Raw genomic sequence first — 24,146 nt, 5'->3', positions numbered from 1 at the left:
CCACTGCTTTCCCAGGCCATTAGCAGGGCGCTGGATGGGAAGTGGGGCTGCCAGGAACTGAACCCGTGCTCCTATAGGGCGCTGGCATTGCAGGTGGCAGCTTAACCCACCGTACCCGGAACGTCCCAGGGAAACACCCATTGCCCACTGTCAGTAGTGTTAAACAGGAGACGCCTTCAACGTTTAAATTTATCGGGGCTTGAGCAGATCACCACGCCAAGAACGGGACAGGTAGGTAGCAAGAACTCCCGCGCAGCGCTGGGTCAGTCTGTATTTATGGAGAGGAGAGAAAGGGAGGGGGAAAGCTCCACTTAATTGGCTGCACTCATTGGCATCAGCTGGCCGCAGCGGCCGCTGTAAATAACCAGCACTCAGCGGGAGTGTCTTCCCAAGTCAAGTCAGTTTCATTTACAAGTAGCTTAGGGCTGCCATTGGTTTGTCCTGTGGGGCCCAGTACCGGAGTCCAGTCCCAATCGATGGCCTTCTACAAGTTTTATTTAACAGTAGCAAAGAAGCTGTTTACTGCCAGATTTACACATGCAAAGTCAAGTCACCTATTGACAGAACTCCGAAGGTGGACTTGCTCTAGAACCGGTAGGTGAGGCCGGAAGGGGGGGGGTTGCATCTGACTTCTCTGGCTAATTGCTTCAAACTTGCTTTTGACTTGCTTATGAGGGATTTAAGCCACCCATTGAAATGGACCAGCAGCCCTCAGGCACTGTACACCACTGCTCCGCTCGCCCAGATAACTCAGATCCACTGTTTGCCCGGTCAATAATAAATATTTAATGGGCACTTAACCCATGCCAGGCGCTGGCTCCCGTCTTGCAGTGGGGAACCAGGCAGATTCGGTGCTCGCCCCTCGAAGCCCGTATTCGACAGTGGTAGGGAGCAAAACTCAGCCGTCAACAATGGTTTCAGAGTGATAAGTGCAGTGATTGCAAAGGGTGGGGCTGAGGAGCTGGGGCCAGCCGGGCTAATGTAGAAGGGGGTGGTAGGAGGTCCGGCGGGGGCCCAGTGTCCACCGTGGGAACTGCCGTGAGAAGCGGCCGGCTGTGCAAACATCTGGGGAAAGTGGGTTGCAGGCATGGAAACACCAAGTGCTGAGGCTGAGGTCCAGAAAGCTTGGCTGGGAAGTCTGTTGGCTGGTGGAGACAGGTGGGGCATGCAGCTCTCTGGGGAGGAGAGTGCAGTCCCGCATGAAAGAGGGTTCTTTTGCCTTGGGCTGAGAGTCCTGAGAGACAGCAGGAAGGGGGAGGCTTTGGGAAGGCTTGATGGCGCACTGCTCTCCCCTGTGTGTGCCAGTGTTCACACCCCGGGGGGTCTTTCCACGCTTGTGGCCTCGGGGTGATGGAGGCAGTCATGTATTAATTCCAGTAGTTGCAACATTTCCCCCTTTGAACTTGAAAACTCCTGCTCTGGCTGTTTCGCCCTGGGAGCTCCCTAAAGAGGCCAATTTCGTGAGAATTACCTTCACTTGAACTGCACGGCCCAGGAAAGCAGTCCCAGTTGAAGAGCCTGTCCACAGGCACCAGTAGATCATGTGTTTAAAGAAGATTTGCTATTTATTTATTTGGAAAGCAGAGTAACAGGGAGAAAGAGAAAGGGAGAGAGAGTGAGAGAGAGCGAGAGAGCGAGCTTCTATTCATTGGTTCACTCCCCAAACGGCCACAACAGCCAGGGTTGCGCCAGGATGAAGCCAGGAACCCGGAACTTCATCCGGGTCTCCCATGTGGGCAACAGGGACCCAAGCGCTTGAGGCACCATTTGCTGCTTTCCCACGGGGCATTAGCAAGGAGCTCATTGTGCAGGGGAGCTGGGACCGGAACTGGCACTCGGATAGGGGATGCCAGTGTTGCAAGCAGCTACTTAACCCAGTGTTCTGTAACACCAGACCCCTCATTGAATGTAATTTCGTAAAAGAGCAATCAGAATAACTTTTGTTTATTGTTTATTCCACTACTTGGAATTTAAGGACTCCCCCTAGGGAACGCTCAGGTTTTTGGGCCCCGCCCTTAGACGGTTCCTCCTGCCTAACCGTGGCATTTGGGAGTGGTAAGCCAGGTTTTGTTTTCTTCTTTACACTTGTTTGTATTGGGGCCTTCAGTCACGTGAGCACAGAAAAGGCTTTCGGTAACATCAACATCAGCTGACAAGTTGAGGGTAGTTGAAGAATCCGGAGGATGTTGGTCTACTCCTCTCTGATTTCCTGCTTCAGGAAAGTTAGAACCCTTTGCCCAGAGGATGCCCCCCGAGGACCCCGCTCCTACCCTCTCTGCAAAGGGTAGGGTTGTTCATCATATTCAAATTCTGGGTAGAAATGCTGCAAATAAGGGCTGGATAGTTTATTGTGTCCTTGGATGATTGAACTGTTCAACCCAAGTCTCAACCTTAGGGTCATTTTAAATGATTGCAAACAGCCAGAATTAAGTGGCGGCTAAGGCAACGAGCAGAGAAGCAGGTGCAGGGGTGTTCATGTCCATTTCTCCCCATCTCTTCGCTTCCCTGGCCAGGGTTGGCCCTTGGCTGGCTGGCAACAACCTTCCTTAGACTTCTTTCCAGCCCCAGCCCCTTCCATGTCTGGTCTCAGCCGCTGTAGCGCCTCACTGTCCTGGCCTCTTTGGTGACTCCTCTTTGGGGAATGCCTTTTGCCCTTGTTCATGCAGGAATCTTGTTGTTTCTGTAACATGCTAAGCTCATTAACCCCCCCCCCCTTTTTCTTTAAAAATTTATTTATTTGAAAGGCAGAGCTACAGAGAGCGAGAGCGAGAGAGGTCTTTCAGCGCTGGTTCACTCCCCAATGGCAGCAATGGCTGGAGCTGTGCTGATCTGGAACCAGGAGCTTCCTCCAGGTCTCCCACAGGGGTGCAGGGGCCCAAGGACTTGGGCTGTCTTTCGTTGCTTTCCCAGGTGCATTAGCTGGGAGCTGGATCAGAAGTGGAGTGGCTGGGAGTCGAACCAGCGCCCTGGTGAGATTAAATCTTCATCTGCATATCTCTATGTTTGTATCTGTATCTGACAGATCTCCTCATTTCTCTCAGTAAAACCAAAAATCTCTTAATAGTTTCTGTCCGCAGGACCCTAAAGGACTTGTGCCCTTCCTACCTTCCCACTGACTGTGGCTTCCTGTCCTACTCCTCCCACTCTCCACTCCAGACCGATGCACTGGCTCCTCCCTTGCCTGGATCTTTGCTTGCTTGCTCTTTCACCGCCTTTAAGTCCCGGCTTAAATGGTTCCCCTTTCCAGGAGACTCCCCCAGACCCACCCTTGCCCCCTACCAGGTTAAGTCTCAGGTCCTCTACACTTGTCCTCTGCGTTGTATTGTGTTTCCAGGTGCATTGTCTTCCCTCCATTATATTGTAAATTTCACTAGAACACGGAGGTTTGGCAGTTTTTTAAGATTTATTTACTTACTTGAGAGACTGAGTTACAGAGAGAGATCTTCCATCTGCTGGTTCACTCACCAAATGGCTGCCACGGCTGGAGCTGGGCTGATCTGAAGGTAGGAGCCAGGAGCTTCTTCCAGGTCTCCCATGTGGGTGCAGGGACCCAAGCTCTTGGGTCATCTTTCACTGCTTTCCCAGGCTGTTAGCAGAGAGCCGGATTGGAAATTGGGCAGCGGGTACACAAACCGGCACCTGTAAGGGATGCAGGCGCCACAGGCGGAGGCTTAACCCTGCCATACCACAGCACCGGCCCCTTGGCAGTTTTATTGATTTCTGCATCCCCAGTGCTGGGAACAGAGCCTGAGATACGGTAGACACCCGTGAACCAAGGAGCTCGACCTTGCTTTCATTCCTCTGTGTGACCCTAATCATCTAATTAATTTCATGCAGCACCTGTGGCTCCCAAGTGCAAGGAGTGTACTGGGAAGCAGAGGTGAGATGGCCCCTGCCCTAATGGATTAAGAGCATTGCTTTCTGGCAGGTTCTATACTGAGGGCTTACTAATCTATTGTGTTGAATCCTGTCAACGAGGTTAACATGTAAGCATGATCAGTTCTCAGATTGTGAAGTAGAGAGAGATTGTGTGGTAGAGAGAGGCTGAGTAAGTTCTCCAGGGTCACATAGCGAGCAAGTGGCAGAGTCGGGACTCGAACCCAGGCAGTGGGATTCCACAGTCCTTTGTTAGTCCCGGTGCTATTTGGCCTCCAGGAAATTATAGTAAACACACATATTGAATTGCAAGGGGAGAAAAGATGAACTTGAGTGGATGTGACTCCTTGAGAACCTGACACTGGTGGCTCTCGTAAGTCCTGGTTGAATCAGCCATTAGGTGGAGAACTGTGAACTCTGGGGCCTGGGACTGCTAAATGTCTTGTATTATCCTGTTTTCATTACTTTAAAGTACCTGAGGGGCACTTCCTTGGGCAAGAAAGGTTGTTTTAGCTTACAGTTGGGGGTTCCGGGATCTGGTACCCCAAAGCCTGTCGTCTGCGGGAGGCTGATCCTGGTAGGTGTGCAGGCATGATCCCAAGGTTAGCTGGGAAGCAGAGAACCTGAGATGAACTTGAACTCAGATAAACAGACCTCTCTCGGAGGCTATGCCCCACCAAGACCACAGACTTCCCATCAGCCCCAGGGCTCAGCGCCCAGGATCAGGTCTCCACCCGTAATGAGTCAACATTAACATGAAGAGGTCAGAGGATAAGCATCTGCATGAGTTTTGGGGAGTCTGTACCCACAACAGTGGGAGCAGCCCAGGGGATCTGTGCCGGGCAGTCATGGTCGGTAGCAACACACTGATGTTTTTTGGATGGTGATGGTGATACTGATGCTAAGATCCATTTTTCAAAAGGAAGCAAGTCTTTTGTTTTAATCTCCTGTGATTTAAGTCCATTTATTTTAAATGACCCAACTTCAGGGTTGAAATCTCGCTTCTGATGGATTCTTGTTTACACAATACTCATTCTTTACTTCCTTATCAGTTTAGTTTCTCTGCGGCCTTTCCTTCTCTGCTGAGTTGTAAGCTCTCAGAGGCCGGCGAATTGGGCCCCTCTGAGCTCTGTCTGTACTTGGGGTTGAGCAGATGGCTCTGTTTTGCTCAATCACCGTGCACAGTTTTGTCTTCCAAATACAGATAACCCACAGGGCCCTCCGGGGGGAAGACATCCATTCTGTCCTCTTGGAGATAAGGTTTGAGAGCATTCAGAGGGCATTGAAAAGCCAAAGATTTAAACTTGCAAACAATGAATGAATAAATTACAAAGATGATTTCAGAAGGAGAGCACAGAACCTTTAATAATTAGAAATGCAGTTATGGGAATATTCAGACTGTTTTTCTCTATAAATTAGAAAGCCTGGTGGCGCTGCTTTTGTAATGGGTGCAGTGCTTCCACACACGATGTTTAAAGTGGGACTTTCTAGTGGACAACACAGGAAACAACTTCTTAATGAGAACAGTTCTTTTTTTTTCTCTGAAATACTTGTGGTTATTTCTATTATACATGGTTTCTGAAAATTAGCAAAAAACACTTTCAATTTGTAAAATTATTTATTTTTAAAGATTGATCGATTTTGAAAGTCAGAGTTAACAGAGAGAGGGAGAAACAGGGAGACAGATCTTCCTTCCACTGGTTCACTCCCAGGTGGCTACAGCAGCCAGTGCTATGCCAGCCCGAAGCCAGGAGCCAGGAGCTTCATCTGGTTGTCCCATGGGGGTGGCAGAAGCCCAAGCACCGGGGCCATCTTCCACTGCTTTTCCAGGCCATAGCAGGGAGCTGGATGGGACGAAGAGCAGCCGCGTGGGGTGCTGGTGCCTGCTATGTCCCAGCACCAGCCCCGTGTTTCTACCTCTCAAACAAACACATATGGGATGCTGGTGTTGCAGGCGTAGACCTCTGCACCAGCTGTTATGTATTTCTGTTAGGCTGTCACAAAACACGCCGAACACCGGAGTAAGGGAAACGGTTTACTGGGGGAAACCAGCAGGCTGGAGGGAAGGGGCAAAGAAGGAAAAAAGAGAGAGGAGCTGGCGAGGAGAGACAAGAGGAGGAGAGGAGCCAAGAGAGCCACTGTTCAGGAACAGGCCCTTTTAAAACTTTGCCTGAGGGCGGGCAGGGAAGTAGGAGCAGCGAATCCCATTAGGATGGGGGTGGAGCTGACCACAGCGGTTGGGCCCTGTGGCCACCTGGCTTCCAGCAATGGCAGCTGGGGGCTAGAGCCTAGGATGTAAATCAGGGTGTAGATCGCGCCATAGATTCAACTGCACCAGTCTCCTAACACCAGCCCCTGACAGCTTATTTTTGAATTGACAGTAAGCAAGTCAGATATACACATGGGGACCAGTGCTGTGACGTAGTGGATTAAGCCACTACTTGCAGTGCCAGCATCCCGTAAGGGTGCCGGTTCAAGTACTGGCTGCTCCACTTCTGATCTAGCTCCCTGCTAGTGTGCCTGAGAAGGCAGTGGAAGATGGCTCAAGTCCTTGGGCCCCTGGACCCATGTGGGAGACCTGGAGGAAGCTCCTGGCTCCTGGCTTTGGGTTGGCCCAGTTCCTGCTGTTGCAGCCATTTGGAAGATCTCTCTGTCTCTCCCTCTCTTTCTTTCTCTGTAACTCTGCCTTTCAAATAAATAAATAAATGATCTTTAGGAAAATATATACCCATGAAATGCTAAAAGCAAGAATGCAAGCATTTTCTTCTGGGTAGCTCTATTGAGATTTGATTATTCTGGTTAGTTTATCAAGGAGTTACCATTTAAGGGCTCACGTTTTGCGGTCAGATTTGCATAAGTTCAGATTGGATTATTTAGAAGTATATTATGACAATAATTTACCCGTTATTTTGTAAAATCTTTTTTTATTTGAGAGGAAGCAAGACATAAACACTCTGTGTGAGCCAGTTTCAACTGGTTCACTTCCCAAATGCCCTCAATGGCCAGAGCTGGGCTGGGCCAAAGCTGGAGCTAGGAGTTCCATCCAGGTTTTGCACATGGGTGGCAGTGACCCAAGTACTTGAGCCTTACCTGCTGGGTCCCTGGGTGCGCATTAACATGAAGCCGGGTCTGAAGCAAATGCCTGCCCCACCCCTTTTCATCACAGGTGTTATTCTCCAGTGTGTAGGTATTGTGCTCCGAACTTCTGTCACCTGCCTTCCAGAGACACCCACCTGTGATCATTGGGGCCAAATTCATTGTTCAGTTTTTTCTTTTTAAATGTAGTAGTATTTAGTATTTACTATTTAGCATTTACTATTATTACTGGAGATATAAAGAGCATGACATGGCTCCCAGCTTAGTGGGTTTATTGTAGTCCAGGAGGGGTGCCGCTAGACAGATTGTGCTAACAGAACACGGTGGGTCGTATGTGAGGTGAGCACAGCACCATGGGAGCCTTCACATTGGGGAAATCAGGGGAGATTGCTTAAAGGGGTCGTTTCTGATTTGCCAAGCACAGAACATTGAAATAAAAATGAAAGTGTGTCCAGAGGCTCTGTAGCAGGTTAGAGAGTACGCAGTGTGTTGCATGAAAGCTAGTTCTTTCTAAAGAGTCGGGCAGAGAGGGAGGAGGAGTTTAGAAATGATTTAGAAGCAGCTCCAAGACGGAGCCTGTGGGTTCCCCTCCTACCTACCTGCCTTCCTTCCTTCTTTCCTTTTTAAATGACAGGTCTTAGTTCATTTTTTTTAAACTTTATTTATTTATGTGAAAGGCAGAGTTAGAGAGAGAGAGAGAGAGAGAGAGAGAGAAGGAGAGACAGAGGTCTTCCATCTGCTTTTCACTCCCCAAATGGCTGCAGTGGCTGGAGTTGGGCCAATCCGAAGCCAGGAGCCAAGAGTTTACCCATGTGGTGCAGAGGCCCAAGCACTTAGGCCATCTTCCACTGCTTTCCCAGGCCATTAGCAGGGAGCTGGACCGGAAGTGGGACAGCTGGGACTCAAACCAGCACCCATATGGGATGCCGGCGCTGCAGGCGGTGGCTTAACCTGCTCCGCCACGGTGCTGACCCCGAGTTGTTTTTTTTTTTTTTTTTTTTTTCAGTGCTGTGTGGAGGGCAGGAGCCAGAGATGAAATCGGAAATAACTAGGATCCTGGTTGGAATGCTTTGGTGAAGTGCATTGAGGAATTCGATCCTTATCCTAAAGACAACAAAAAAGGAAGGCAATTCCAAAAATTAGATCAGATCTGTGATTTTACAAGAGCCATTGTGGATGTGCTATGGACACTGGACAGTGTGTGTGTGTGTGTGTGTGTGTGTGTGGAAAGCAGTTAAGAGGCTGTGAGGAATGTCAGGTGCAGGGGTGGCTCTGGGGGAGGCCCTGTGCATGGGTGTAACAGGTGTTACGGAGGGGGCATGGAGCCGGCTGGGGAGTGAAGACCAGGAGGAAGTCAGCAAGATGCCATGGGTTTGGCTCGAGTACCTGTGGCTGGTGGCCTTGTGTACCAAAACAGGATCCCTGGGGAAGAGTCCTGTACCCCTGCTGGGCTGAAGATGGAGGGGCACTTGGCAAGGAGCACGTGGTGGGTTCCAGCCGCTGAGAGTGGCCCCTGGCTGCCAGCCAGCAAGAAAGCTGCGAGGCACTGAATTTGGCCAACAAGCGGGTGTGTGCTTGGATGTGGGGGTGGCAATGGCAGTGGTAAGTCAACAAGGAGTCCGAGGGTTCCTGTTACTTCCAGGGAAGCAGGGCCCCCGGAGGTGCGAGCCCGTTGCTTGCCGGGAGGCGGAGTACTTGGGGCTTGGGTGTAATGCAGGAGACCTGCTGGAGGAGGGAGTGGGTGTGTACTCAGGTGTGTGGGGGAGAGGCAGCCAGGTAGTAAATGGGCTCTGTGTTTGCAGAGCTGAGCTCCCCGGAGTCCATCCACCAACAGTGTCTGCACAGGGCCAGAGGGAGACTCCTGGGTCTCGGTGCTTGGAAGGACAGCTCTGATCTTCAGGAGCAAAGCTAGCACTGTGGTTTGGATCCATGATGGCTGAGCTGCAGTGCACACCTACTCTGCAGGTGGCTGCTGAGCTGGCCTGAGCCTCAGGTGGGCTGGGTGTGAGGGTGAGGGGACCGAGAGCCGAGTGCTGGACGGGTGGACGGGACCTCGGAGTGGGCACTGCATGCTCCCTGCCTTCCCCTTTAGACCCCATATGCTGCTGGGGGTTGGCAATGATCCTGGAGAGGCCTAAGAGGGAGATTCTGGATTTTCTTCTCTGCGATGGTGTAGAACCCGAGGATTGTTCTGTTGTGGAGTGATTCTGAAGCTGCGGCAGGGGCTACATTCATGAAGAAGCTACTGCAGCAAACAGAACCCCGAGACGTTAGCTAATGCCGTGGGTCACCCCGACCCACACTGTAATCTCCAGAACCATGTGCCTGTGGGGCTGCCTTGTTACCTGGTGGCTGGGTCCCCAAATTGATGCCAGAGACATTCAGACTGTCGTAACCATCACTGTAACTGTGCAGCAGTCATTTATTTGGTTATTATTGGCAGAGTCTACATGGGAGAGCCTAATATATGCCTCTCTGTAAAAATGCACTTGCTATAAGTAACATTCGCCTATACATCCAAGAACTACTCAGGGTGGGCACTGTGGCACAGCGGGTTAAGCCGCCGCTTGGGACACCTATATTGGAACGCCGGTTCGCGTCCTGGCTCCTCCATTTCCGATCCAGCGTCCTGCTGATGCACCCTGGGAGGCAGTGGATGCCAGCTCAGGAGCAGCTTGTGTCCCTGCCCCTCATGTGCGAGACCCAGATGGAGTTCGCGGCTGCTGGCTTTGGTCTGGTCCAGCCCTGGCTGTTGCGGCCTTTTGGGGAGCAAGTCAGTGGATGGAAGGTGGAAAGTAACCTGTGGGGAAACCTCAGAGGTCACTAGGTTCACCTTCACCCATTTTATACAAACCAAAGGATTGGCCGGGATGAGGTCTGAGGGTGGCTTGAGGGCACACTGGATCGCTCTGAGTCCACGGAGCTCTGTTAGACCGCGTGGTCCCCACGAGTGGTGGTAAAGAAAGAATATATTAATTATGGACCTCTCAACGCTCATCCTCACGGGGTCAAGTTCCATTTTATTTCCCTGGATGCTGGTAGCGCCCTGAGTGAGAGGGGCTGTAAATGGAGTCGGGGTGGGGGTGGGGTGGGATTCTGATGGCCCTCTTGTTGCCTCTGGCCCCTTGTTGCCCCTGGCCCCTTCCTCTGCAGTTTCTTGCCTGAGGTCAGCTTCTACAAATAAGCCAAAGAGCAGCAAAATCCACTCCAATTAGCACTCTGTGTGTGGCTTTCTCTGGGTTACCTCGTTCTTAGCTTCTGATGGCCACAGAAAGAAAGAAAAAATAGAGATTGGCAGAAGAAGAGGAATTCTGTTACTCAGCTCGTGCAAGTGGACAGAGTGGTTGCATGGCTCCTTGGAACCCTATACCGATTCCTGCAGAAGTGGTTCTGTGTTGGTGGCGTGTTTTTACAGGTCATCTACAAAGTGTAAATTGAAGAAAAAAATATACAAGTGGAGTTGGGTGTTATTTATTTTTTTAAAGATTTATTTATTTTAAAGAGTTATACAGAGATAGAAGGAGAGACAGAGAGAAAGAGGTCTTCCATCTGCTGGTTCACTCCCAATTGGCCACAACAGCCGAAGCTGCTCCTATCCAAAGCCAGGAGCCAGGAGCTTCCTCCGGGTCTCCCACATGGGTACAGTGGCCCAAGCACTGGGGCCATCTTCTACTGCCTTCCCAGGCCACAGCAGAGAGCTGGATGGGAAATGGAGCAGCCAGGACTCGAACCAGCGCCCATATGGGATGCCGGCACTGCAGGCAGCGGCTTTACTTGCTATGCCACAGCGCCGGCTCCCAGGGGTGTTATTATATGTACAAGTGCTTTCTTCAAATCCCTTGTATGTTCATAGGGACTGCCATATACAATCTCATACTTCTTGCAATCTAATACTTTTTGTTATCTTTATTTTTCATTAGCTGGTTTCAGTGTTAGGATGAATATACTTTTATTTTATTTTTTTAGACTATTTATTTGAAAATCAGAGTCAAACAGAGGCAGAGAGAGAGAGAGAGAGGGAGGGAGGGAGGGAGGTGTCTTCCATCCACTGGTTCACTGCTCAGTTGGCTGCAACAGCTGGAACTGCACTGATCCGGAGCCAGGAGCCTCTTCTGGGTCTCCCATGCTGGTACAGGGGCCCAAGCAGTTGGGCCATCTTCTACTGCCTTCCCAGGCCACACAGCAGAGATGTGTGTGGGGGGTGCATGTGGCGATTAGATAGCCGGTGCTACAAATACAGAGGGAGTTTCTGTGGGCAGAGTCTGCTGCCACAGTGCTTCTGCTAACACTCCTGTGAATTGCCTGGTGAGGGGAGGAAGGGGAGGGGCTTCCTTGGGTTTAAAGCCATTAGACACTGACATTTGCTCAATGAAGCTTTTCCGGATTCCTTCCGAGATGTTGTCACTCTTGTCTTTGAGCTGCCAAAGCCATCGTATTTCTTTTGTAGTTGCTCGTAGCTCTGTCTCTTGCAGCATGATCCCTTGTGTTGCAATCTTTACAGGCTCCCAGATGCCTTGTGTGTTACAGGTGCACGAGAAATGTGTATGGACTTGAGTAGAGCAGCCCTAATTCAGATTGGCTCTAAAAAATGTACCTGCCTCATAGTTACTGTTAAGGTAGCATAAAGTCATCTATATAAAATACCTTGCTTAGGACTTGTACATAGGCATTTGTTGAATAGTAGCTATTACTGGTATCACTACAAATATTTGTTCAATTGAAATAACAAGTGAGAATTTAAATACTTGTGCCTACCGTTGTCTTTTGGTATCTAACAATGCTTAAAAGAACTTTGAACAAGTTTGGGTTGGCAAATTGTGATATTTTTAATGACCAGAGAAAATTATGTTTTTAAATATCTCTTGTTCTCTGAAGCTGATATGGAACCAAGGACCAAAGTTGGATTAATTTGAAACAAACACCATAGACTTTAAATACTTAGACTCCACAGAGGCCATATTTGGGTCACAAAATGATTAAGAATAAAAATAATTAAAAATAACTTGAATTTATCATTCATGACTTATATAGAAAGATCCTTGAAAAACTCAAGTAATTCTCATGAGATTTTTTTCTGACTTTTTTTCCACAGAAATGGACTATAAGCTTCTTTCTCTCTCTTTCTCTTTCTTTTTCTTTTTCTTTTTTGGTAAAGATTAATGTATTTACCTGAAAGGCAAAGTTAGAGGGGCAGAGGCAGAGAGAGAGAGGTCAGTTGGTCTTTGACCTACTGGGTCACTCCCCAAATGGCCATGATAGCCAAAGCTGGGCTGATTTGAAGCCAGGAGCTTCTTCCAGGCCTCCCTTGCAGGTGTAGGATCCCAAAGACTTGGGCCATCTCCTACTGCTTTCCCAGGGCATAGCAGAGAGCTGGATTGGTAGTAGAGCAGCCGGGACTTGAATCGGCACCCATTTGGGATGCTGGTGCTGCAGGCGCTGGCTTTACCCAATACGCCACAATGCTGGCCTTGACAATACGCTTTTTTTAAAAAAAGATTTGTTCGAGAGACAGAGCACCAGAGAAAGGGGAGAGGCAGAGAAACCAAGAGAGGGGAAGAAAGCGAGAATTTCTATCTGCTGATCATCCATGACAGGGCTGGCCAGACAGAAGTAAAGAGCCAGGAACACCATCCTGGTCTCCCACATGGGTGGCAGGGACTCAAGTACTTTGCCATTATCTGCTGCTTCCCAGCGCATTAGCACTGAGCTAGACTGGAAGTAGATGAGCCAGGACTTGAACCAGCACTCTGATGCGGGAAGCCAGCATTGCAAGTGGTGGTTTAACCTGCTATGCCACAACACTGGCCCCAATAAACATTTTAGAAGGATAGAAATTGCCCAGTGTGTGTAGTAAGTTTGAAACCGTAAGTGACTGGCACATGGTGAGTCACGATAGAACAGTGACTCACCTGCAGCCTGGGCGTCCTCCTGGACACCCTGACAGCTGTCCCCACCGTGAACTAATAACTCCAACAGCACAAATCCTCTTCTTTCATGGTGGGGACCCGTGGATTGTCAAGGATCCCCAGCAACCCAGCAGGAGCAAAGTTTTCACCACTATGCGCTCTTCGTTTGCTTGACTGATGAAATTATTTTCCTGGGGCCAGCATGGTGGCACCGAGGGTTAAGGTGCCACCTGCCATGCCCATGTCCCATATATGAATGCTGGTTCAAGTCCCAGCTCCTCTGCTTAGGATCCAGCTTCCTGCTAATGTGCCTGGGAAGGCAGCAGAGGATGGCCCAAGTACTTGGGTCCCTGCCACCTCTTTGGGAAGTCTGGATGGAGTTCTTGGCTCCTGGCTTCAGCCTGGCCCAACCCTGGCTGTTGCAGGCATTTGTTCCAGCCAGTGGAAGATCCTTCTGTCTTAATCTCTCTCTCTCTCTTGCTCATTCTGCCTTTTGAATGTATAAACAAATATATCTTAGAAGGTGAATTTCCTAGATACAGAAATGAATTATGGCAATCCATATGGTGGGCTTTCAACCTTGAAAATTACGTGACCTTGTAATTTTAGATCTCTTGTGTGTGTGTGCCTTCACGATAGCTAGATGCTGAACTCAATGCAGGCAGGAATTGTGTTTTATGTCTCCGTTCATCACCGAGTTTGTTATTTTTGATGAATGTCAGTTATAAATTTAGTTTGATTTAAGGACTTGGTTGATGCTTGATTTAATAATAACAAGCTGAGGGAGAAATCAAGGAATTGTCTTAGGAAGGTTGGCTGCCTGTTTTTCTGGAATAAATCACTTCAACTATTAGGGCATTGCTTTTCAAGTGTATGGAAAATTTTTTGGGAAAATTCGTGTTTTCCTGAAGTTAATATCTGTACTGTTTATGGCATAAAATGAGTGAACAAGATAAACTACAAGCTGGGAAGAGAGATTTGCAGCATGTGCAAATGATAGCTGACTAGCACAGTAACAGAATCTCAACAAATCAGTAAGTAGACAAACAGCTGAACGAGAAAATGGCAAAAGATGGGAGTGGGGACTCTGAGAAGGGCCGGTGACAACCACAAGGGACGAGTTCATCACCACCAGACTTTCTTTTCTTTTATTTATTTTTAAAGATTTATTTATTTATTTGAAAGGCAGAATTTCAGAGAGAGAGGAGGAGATATATACAGAGAGATCTCCCATCCACTGGTTCACTTACTGTAATGGCTGGAGCTGGGGCCAGGAGCTTCCTGCAGGTCTCCCAGGTGGGTGCAGGGGCCCAAGCACTTGGACCATCCTCCACTGCTTTCCCAGGTGCATTAACAGGGAGCTGGATTGGAAGTGGTGCAGCTGGGTCTCAAACCAGTGCCCATATGGGATGCTGGCACTGCAGGCGGTGGCTTTACCCACTACACCAAAGCGTCAACCCCCAGTCTACATTTTAACAATCATATAGAGGGCAAGCAACAGTGAAGATGCTTCCTGGAACACCTATTTCCCATTTCCAAGGGCCTGGATTTGAGTCCTAACTCTGCTCCTGACTCCAGATTCCTGCTGATATGCACCTGAGAGGCAGGTGCTGGCTAGCATGATCTGGCCCCTACCATCCACCTGGGAGACATGGATGGCGTTCCCAACTCCTGGTTGGTCCAGCCTAACCTTGCCCATCGTAGACATTTTGGGGGGTGAACCAGCGATGAGGGTTGTCTCTTTGTCTATCTCTGTCTCCCTTCCAAGTAAATAAATAAAAAGTGTGTAATACTCTTTAGGCATTGTTTTCCATGCTTCGTAAGCTCATGTAATTCTTTTTTTTTTTTTTAAATATTGATTTGAGAGGCAGAGTCACAGAGAGAGGGAGAGACAGAGAGAGAGAGGTCTTCCACCTGCTGGTTCACACCCAAAAGTGGCTGCAATGGCTGGAGCTAGGCTGATCCAAAGCCAGCAACCAGGAGCTTCCTCCGGGTCTCCCACGCAGGTGCAGGGGCCCAAGGACTTGGGCCATTCTCCACTGCTTTCCCAGCCATAGCAGAGAGCTGGATCAGAAGAGGAGCAGCCGGACTCGAACCAGTGCCTGTCGCTCCCCGTCTTCGTGGAGGAACGACACAGGACCCTGCGCTGTTCTTTTGTCTGCTCGGCCCTCCCCGGGTTTGCTGCTGGTTCTTCCCGGGTTGGCTACCGACCCTTCCACCTCCGTGGAAGGGCGGTTCCCCCTGCCACATTCCCCACTTCCGCAGGGGAGTGGCACACCGCCGGCCGGCTCTCTCGGGGGCTGCACAGGTGTTCCTTCAGATAGATGTTTCCCTTAGATGTTCCCGGTGCATGTTGTCTCTCTCCTCCTTTATAGTCCTCTTCCACCAATCCCAACTCTGCTACCCACACGCCGAGTACGCTGCTCTCCTCCAATCAGGAGCAGGTCCTACAGTTTATTGGTTGAACTGGAGGCAGCTGTGTAGAAGCTGTTTCCCTTCTCAGCGCCATATTGTGGGAGAGCAGATGCATAGAATAAGTCTTAATTCCAGTAACTTAGTCTAGTCCGAGTTGCTCCCCACAAGTGCCCACACAGGATGCCAGTGCTGCAGGTGGAGGCTTAACCTCTTACCCCACAGCACCGGCCCCTCATTTAAGTCTCTTAACAGCCCTGCAGGATATGTTCTATCATTATCTCCTGTAAGATATGCGGAAGCTGAGGCACAGACTGGTTACGAAACTTCGGCAAGGTCACACGGCAGAAAAGTGGCCGAGCCGAGATTTGAAAGCAGGCACATCAGTTGCCGAGTCCACAGCCGCGGTCCCTGCGCGGGCCTTCCTCCCTCATGGCGTGGTAGCTGGAGAGGCGCACATTTTTCTCGCTGGCTTTTGGAGACCGTTTGGCATGACCCAGTAACCCTAAATGTGAGCATACGCAGTGACCTGACAATCCTCTCTTGGGCTTTATCACAGAGGAATCCTCACAGGTGTGGACTAAGAGAAATGTGAGATTCAAAGTAGCCATGGCCATGAGAGAGCAGAAAAAGCCTGGGAAGACCCGGAGTGGCCATAGTAACAGAAAGGGCGGAGCCGCTTGGGAGATGCTCCCTGCGGAATATTGTCCAGCAGGTGCAAAGCAGAATGAGTAATAGCGTCTTCTGCTGATCTCTGCTTCCCGCCGAGGCGCGGCGTTCGGTCTCGCCGCCTCAATACTCAGCCCCTGAGCGTGGTGCCTGCAGGTTCTGCACAGGCTCTGAAACCTTACACCCATTGTCCTGTTGCACGTTGTTGCAAGGCGGCTGAGCCCTTCCTGTAAAGGGCTACGTACGTACCGGGCAAGCGTTCTAGGCTTTGTGGTCCCAGGGTCTCTGTTGTAACTCCTCGCTCCTGCCATTGCAGCGGAAAGTGGCCACGGACGTACGTCAACGACCCGGCGCTGCTGTGTGCCCCGCAGCTTTATTTAAAGAACAGGCTGTACTCGGCTGACTGCGGTCTGGCGTGTCAAAGGGCACGGCTGTGGGACCCGGCAGTGTCTGAGCTCACCCGCCTCGGTTCCCGCACACACGGCGCCAGTTTCCCTTTCCATGCTGTGTACTTGCTCCTTCCTGCAAGGCGGCCCTCTGCTTTATCCTGCTGGTGAGCTCCCGATCATCTGCTGGAAAACAAAAAGGAACCACAACCAAAAGCCAAGCGAGGGCAAAACAAATCCTCATCCATGAGGCTTCCCAAATCTGCCTGCAGGAAGGATTAGGTGTTTTCTCTTGTTTTCCTGTAGGACCCTGGGACACCCCTCTCTCTCTCTCTCTCTCTCTCTCTCTCTCTCTCTCTCTCTTTTATTTATTTATTTATTTATTTATTTGAAAGGCAGAGTTACAGAGTCTCCAAATGGCCACAGTGACCAGAGCCGGGCCAAGCCAAATCCATGTCTGGAACTCCATCTGGGTCTCCCACGAGATAGCGGGGGCCCAAGCACTCGGGCCGTCTTCTGCTGCTTTCCCAGGTGCATTAGCAGGGAGTTGGATCAGAAGAGGAGCAGCCAGGACTCAAACTGGCATCCACTTGGGATGCTGGTATTGCAGGCAGTGGCTTAACCCCTTATGCCACAATGTTAGCCCCAATCTTGGAATTCGTAAATATTTGTTTCTTCTTCATCCTCTCTCTAGTAACCCTCTGAGATTCCAGGTTTTACCCAGTCATGTTTGTATGAACAAGGCTAGCACAATGCTTAGCACACAGTATAGGAGCTAATAATTGTTTAGTAGGGGATAGAGAAAATATACTTTAGAATGAGATTAGAAGTGCAGATCCCTGGGGCTGGCGCCCTGCTGCAGTAGGTTAGTCCTCCGCCCATGGCGCCGGCATCCCATATGGGCACCGGTTCTAGTCTTGGCTGCTCCACTTCCAATCCAGCTCTCTGCTACAGCCTGGGAAAGCAGCGGAAGATGACCCAAGTGCTTGGGCCCCTGCACCCATGTGGGAGACCGGGAAGAAGCTCCTGGCTCCTGGCTTCATATCGGCCCAACTTCAGCCATTGTGGCCATTTGGGGTGGAAGACCTCTCCCTCTCTTTCTCTCTCTGCCTCTCTGTAACTCTGCATTTCAAATAAATTAAAAAAAAAAAAAAAAAAGAATGCAGAGAAGAAAAGACATTGCCACAGTCACTATGGGTGTTTGTAACGAAGCACCGTACGTGAGTGTGGCTTGTAAACACAGAAATTTATTTATTGCATTTCTGGAGCGTGTGCAGGTCATGGTTGGGTTCTGATGAGGGCCCTCTTCCAGGTTACAGACCTCTGTATTCTCATCTTACTGCACCTGATGGGGGAGGAGGAGGGAGAGGAGGGAGAGGAAGCAGTGCTGGCTTCTTTCCGGGGCATCCACCCTCCTGACCACATCCCTTGCCCAAGGCTCTCACCTTGGCGATCAGACTCCACAATGGGAGGGTGCACACACTCAGTGTCTGAAAGACGCGTTGAGTAACGGTGTTAAACATCACTGGAGTCCAGGGGACTAAGCTCTTGCACTGGGGCCCAAGAGAACAGGCTAAAAACCAACATGGAATCACCCCAAGTTCCAAGTCATCAAACTGACACTAACCATTTATCCGACCTTTCGAGAAATCAGGAGACAGGAGAGAGAACAGCCATGTTTCCTACATACGTGGGGTTTCCTGTCTTAGCCTTGCGTCCTCACAAGTAACCTGAAGTAATCCGGTGTTAGCTCAGCAGTTACTTTTCTCTCCTTCTGTCTCTGCCGAACAAGGACAGCAGCTTTGAACTGATCCAGTTACTTTCTGTTCTTTAGTCAATGTAAGCAACTTCTGCCCAGCACATCTGAACACTCGTTCTCTTTCACGGAATGAAGTTGCCTGATTCTAGAGTTAAAAAGGAAGCCAATTAAGCTCTTTGGATTATTGTAATGCTATCCTTTGTCAATGACTATATTTAACCTTCTCAAACAGCCTGCTATAGACTGTCATTTCTGACAAGAGAATTATTGTTTCATATTATAATTAGTGTTTCCATGTTCTGTGTAAGCAGGATCCTGCAATATATACTTATTTGTGACTTTTTCTATGTTGTTGAGGTTCCTTCTCGATAAATCATGCACTTAGTTTTCACTCTATTTTTATTAGTGATTTTAAAAATTAATATATTTTACTGTTTTTGGAAACCATTGAATGGTTTTCTGTTGTTGGAGGATACCTCACCCTGGTGGGTCTGAGGCGTATTTGGGAGATGTGATAACTTTTCAGATGGATCAGTCAAGACAGGGAAAGAGGCTAAAGGTTTTTTTTTTTTTTCTTGGTGATCCTAGTGCCCCTATTGGGAAGGTGTAGTTCTCTGGGGGAACTGAAGAAGGAACAGGTCGCTGACTGGGGAGACATCGTAGCGGGCTGGGCTGCATAAAGATTCAGCTTTCTGAACCTCCTGCAAAAAAACAAAAGATTCTCCCCCCCCCCCGCACCCCCCAGCCCCCAGCCCAAGAGGAGGCCGGCAGACAGCTGCTTCTCCGTTGCTTCAGCTGGCAGCCTAGGGGTGCAGAGAAATGTGGAAATGCAGTTAGTGTGGATGGCACTCCCCCTGGAAAACGCCCAACGTTATTGTGACAGGACGGTATTTGAGCAATGTTGGCGATTTGTTTTTTGGAGCACATAGCAAGCAATAAATCTGTCACCCTGAAAAATCAGGTTGTGACCTGAAGCAAGGAGCAAATTGTGACTTTAGGTAGAAAAGGGTGACCTACAAGGGAGGGTAATTTATCATGATAACAAAAAGGCTGGTGCTCTCCCGGCCGGCCAGGACGAAGGGCTGCAGTAAGCAGATTCAGGAGATGCAAGCGTCCGAGGATTTTTCTCTGATCGATATTTCCAGGGCTCACGGCAGCCAAAAAGCTGTCATCGCTCCAGAGTAGGTGCATTGCTCACCTGGCGTGTACAGGGAACAAACCAAGAGCTTTAGTTACTCTCTTTGGAGAGTGCCGCCGCTCAACAACGGGTGTTTTCCGTGGGGTGAGAGTAAGCATCTCCTGGGGTTTAAGTGGAAATTTTTGATTGTGTGTATGTGTTTAGGCAGGAGGTGGGGGGCCCAGGCATTATGTTACCCAGGCGTGCTGAGGGATTAATGTCTTAGGTTAGAGCTGTTCTTGCTAGAGAGGGAACCAAGCTGATCCTGTTGTCTAGGGAGATATTGATGAAACAAAAATGAGGCAAAACTAGAGGCTGTTGAAGACCCTGTCTTCCCACTTAGGGGGAAGACTTTCCATCTGCCCCTCAGATCTCCTGCATGCCTGCCCCGTCTACCCTGTACCCCAGGACGCCCCTGCCCCCTGCCTGTAGGTTGGGTTTGGGTGATTGGCGATGCCTGCTGGAGAGGAGTGGGAAGAGAGGTGTGGGTGTGGCTTCAGCATGGCCACGCCCCTCCACAGAAGGTGCAGGGCTCCTGTAGGGTCATCTTGACTCCAACAGCCTTTCCTAGTGCCAGACTCCAGTGACCACTCCCTTCTCGGCCCTCTCAGGGTGGTTGAGGTGCCCCATTGTCTGCACCTGGGGTACTGCGTTTCTCCTGGGCTCATCCACTTCTTGACCAGCGCCGCCCCTAGACCTCAAGTGTTTGACTTCTCAGGCACCTCAGCGGGCTCTCACCTCCTTACCCTGTCCTGGCAGATGGTGATCAGTCGTTGAACAGAAAATGTGGTGTTCCTAGCACATGGCTGTGTGTCTGTTAGTTCCTCACTAGTGAGAGCGACATGATAAACCCAAGCTTTGGCTGGTTGTAAAACTACGATTTTAAGGGTTAGCATTGGAGCATAGCAGATGAAACCCCTGCCTGCAATGCCGGGTTTGAGTCTGAGCTGTTCTGCTTCCAGTCCAGCTCCCTCTTGATGGCCTGGGAAAGCAGCAGAAGATGGCCCAAGGATCTGGGCCCCTGCACCCATGTGGGGCACCTGGATGAAGCTCCTGGCTCCTGGCTTCAGCCTGGCCCAGCCCTGGCTGTTGTGGCCATCTGGGGAGTGAACCAGAGGATGGAAAATCTTTCTGTCTCTCCCTCTCTCTATAACTCTTTCCAATTAATTAATTACTTAAAAAAACCCTTTTATTTTATCTGTAGGTTTTGCTGACAGTACAAGTATGATAAGACCAGTTTTACGTCATTGTTGCTGCTTCATAAAGTCGCAGTTGAGGTCAAGCGTTGAGTTTGGAGCAGTAATCCCACATTGTGTCTCGGGCGCCCTTGCCATACGCTGCTGTCTGTCTGCACTTGGCCAGCCTGCACATTCAGCCATCCGCCCCGCAAACTCCCAGGCCCACCCCTTTCTCAGACATAACAACAGTGAGTTTATGTCCGACAAGGACTTTGTTATGTTAGCGCTCCGTGCTGTCTACTTCTGCTGTGCTGCGAGGTGTTACTGAATAATCTGTAGTTGTCAGCAGTATAAATGGGCCCCAGCACAGGGCTTATTAACTGGGAGTGGGTCAGAAGAGCAGCACGAAGTGGTGCCTGTGTGGGGGCTGGCACTGCAGACGGTGGCTTAAGCCACTATCCCACGTTGCCAGCCCCAGGAACACTGAGTTTTCATGTGCCTGTGGCACCTGGGGGAGGCATTCCTAGTGTCAGGTGGCAATGCTGAACCTGTTGCAGTCCAGCGAAGGCAGGTTTTCCTGAAGAAAAGCCCTTATTTACTATTCCTTTTGATTTAAATTTTATTTAATTTGTTTGGAAGGCAGAAAGAGAGAGGGAGAGAGACACCTCCCATTTGTTGGCTCAGTAGCCAAGAATTCAGTCCCCGTTTCCCATGTGGGTGGCAGGGTCCCAAGTACTTGAGCCATCCCCTCTCTCAGGTTGCAGATTAAGGGGAAGCTGGAATTGGCCGGAATTGGCATCCAGGCCTTTTAGTATGGGATGTGGGCATCCTAAGTGGTGTCTGAGCTGCTGGGGCAAGCACCTGCCCCTCCGAAACACCGGAACACTGAATTTGGCAGTATTAATATCCGTCAACATTTTGTTAATAGAAAATGAAAAGTAAGCTCGAAGGGTGGTGTCAGACCCACAGGAAGAGCTTGTTCGTGCGAATCTCTCCTGTTCGCGTCTTTAGAGGAAGCGCCGGTACTTGCTGTCTCTCCAGTCTGTGCTAAGGCTCGCTCAGGGCGCTGTCCTGCCGGAAGCCAGAGGTCCTCAGTTTACCCGCGGTCCCCCAGAGCCACACACGGGGGACCCGGAACTCTCCCCGCTCCTCCTGATGTGGAGCCCCCCCCCCCCCCCCCCCCCCCCGCCTTTCTCCTTTCTCCCCGGCCGGCGGCAGGCCGTGTTCTTCCTCAGGTCGCTTCCCTCTCGTGCTAGCCTTTGGAGTTCCTAAAGGCTGGGTCCTAGGGCCACCTGCCCGCCCGTGTTTCCTTTTCCTGGGCCGGTCTCACAGGTTCCGACGTCTGTCTGCAGCGCTTCTGTTGTGTTCTGATAAAACCCCGATGTCCCCTCCAGTTCAGTTCTCTGCTCTGCACTGAATAGCTCTCTTCCCTCCCATGGAGGACGTTTAAAGGCGTCAAGTCTCTATGTTTAGGATGAAACGCATAACCCATCCCTCCTCTCGCTGGTTCTTCTCTGGCTTCCCTGCCCGGGTGCACGATGCCACCTCGTCCAGGCACAGTGGACGCTTGCCTTCCCTTCCTCTGGTTAGCCCCATCATCAAGCTCCAGTGTATCTTTTTTTTTTTTTTTTTTTTTTTTTTTTAATCATTCAAGCATCTCTGGAATCTTTTTACCAACATCTTCAGCACCACCACGCTGGCCCAAGTTCCTCGTGCCTCTTGTGTAAACAAATACGCTAACTCAGTAACTGCAGATGCACGAATCACTCGCCCTTCTCTGCAGAGGAGAAGCTTCGTATAAAATACACGGTTCATCCTGTCGCTGCCCCCCTCCCCCCCGAAATCTCTTCAAATGACTTCATGCTTAGGATAACATTTATATGTCTTTCTCTTGGTTTATCTGGCCTGGCAACTTTTGCACCCTGTTTTCCTCTTTGATTCATTCTGAGCCAGCTCTCCTTTATTTTCTGTGTTTTTACCACTGTGCCCTTGTTTTAGTCTCTCAAGTTTGCCAGCCTCCTTCCACCACAAAGGCCTTTGCACCTGAGCTTCCCTCTATGGCATGTTCACCGGGATATTCTAGCTCCTTTATTGGACTTTATGATTTTATTTATTTATTTTCCACCTCGTCCCCCTCCCCCTTTTTTTAAAGGCAGAGAGAGAGAGAGAGAGAGAGAGAGGGAAAGAGAGAGAGATCTTTCATCCTTTGATTCACTCCCCAAATGCCCACAACAGGCAGGACGAGGCTAGGCTGGAACCAGGAGCCTGCAATTCAGTTTGGATCTTCAGGGACTCGAGTACTTGAACCGTCTGCTGCCTCCCAGAGGGTGCATTTGCAGGAAGCTGAATCAGAAGCAGCAGAGACAGGATTCACCCAGGTACTCCAGTAGGGGATGTGGGAGTCCCAAACAGAGTCTTTTTTTTTTTTTTTTTAATTTGACAGGCAGAGTTAGACAGCGAGAGAGAGAGAGAGACAGAGAGAAAGGTCTTCCTTCCATTGGTTCACCCCCAAAATGGCTGCTACGGCTGGCACGCTGCACCAATCCAAAGCCAGGAGCCATGTACTTGGCTCCTAGTCTCCCACATGCAGGTGCAGGGGCCCAAGCACTTGGGCCATCCTCCACTGGACTGGAAGAGGAGCAACCAGGACTAGAACCTGGCACCCATATGGGATGCGGGCGCCGCAGGCAGAGGATTAACCAACTGAGCCACCGGCGCCGGCCCCCCAGGTAGAGTCTTAACTGGTGTACCAAACACCCATCCCTGAATGTGCTCCTGTGTGTATTTCATTTAATCTTTCCAGCAAGTGAAGGTAGCTGCCTCACCCACGTGGTACAGGTCGGGAAATTGAGATGCAGGTGGACAAAACTACCTTCTTGGATAGCAAGGTAGTCGTGGGAGAATCTGGACTCCATCTCAAGTTTCCTGCCGTGGCTACGCTTCTGCCACTGCTGGGCTGCTGCTCCCTTCGATGGTGGCTGCGAGGACCAGGCATGGCAATGTCCACGAGTGAGCTTGGGAAACAGGAATGTGAGTATGGCCCAGTGATTCGGAAGATCCCCAGAAGTAGAGCCCGTGAAGTTTTTCACTGTAGCACTGTCTCTTGCATTCCCTTCCTGTTTCATCCATGGTTTTGTTTATTTGGTGTAATTTCCATGATTGACTGAACAAGATGAAATAATCACAAGAGAAGAATGGTTGACATTTATTATGGTGGCACTAACTTTTATAGCTCTATTGTGTTATAATCCGCTCAATTTGTGGCAATTTAGAAGAACAACTATTTATAAGGGGATTAGCTCTGTCTTCAGGCTGCCAAACACCTCCACGGGAGGCTTTGATTGGGGTTCACACATGACGTAAAGGAGATGCGGGTGTGGGCAAATCACACGAGCTGGCAGGAGTGACTACAGCAACAGTGTCAGCTGGCGTCTGAGTTCATTGTTATCCTTTTGCCAAACTGTGTCCAAGAGATAAACTTTCTCTGTAGGATGCCGAACAATTGTAGTGAAACATTTTGATTAAAATCATAGTGTTGGCTGCTAGAAATTCTGGAAGCAAGCATTGGTAGAAACATCAGCAGCAGCATTGCTGGAAGTCGTACGTTTATTTGTGGATATTTTTGGTCAAAGCCAAACCACTTTAAGTACGAAAACCTAGACTTCCAGTTTCTTAATGCTTTGGATG

At 49.8% G+C, this 24,146-nt stretch overlaps 1 protein-coding gene across 11 annotated transcripts in view; it reads left to right on the top strand.

Moving 5' to 3' along the window:
* The first annotated feature begins 277 nt into the window (after positions 1-277).
* Positions 278-24,146, top strand: part of LOC138845056 (uncharacterized) — a 61,352-nt gene continuing 37,483 nt past the window's right edge. For 5 of the 11 annotated variants that reach the window (XR_016219513.1, XR_016219511.1, XR_016219515.1 and 2 more), the window contains exon 1: positions 279-594. The gene's annotated coding sequence lies outside the window, so the exon portion shown is untranslated. Of the gene's footprint in view, positions 595-24,146 lie in introns of all 11 variants that reach the window. The other 6 variants (XR_016219512.1, XM_089312052.1, XR_011381789.2 and 3 more) reach the window with 4 other exon arrangements.

The sequence above is a fragment of the Oryctolagus cuniculus genome, chromosome 13, assembly GCF_051225735.1.
Source record: "Oryctolagus cuniculus isolate XC-2025 breed Fujian yellow rabbit chromosome 13, ASM5122573v1, whole genome shotgun sequence".
NCBI lineage: Eukaryota > Metazoa > Chordata > Mammalia > Lagomorpha > Leporidae > Oryctolagus > Oryctolagus cuniculus.
Note: the sequence above shows the minus strand (reverse complement) of the source record. Positions and strands in the feature narration are given on the sequence as shown.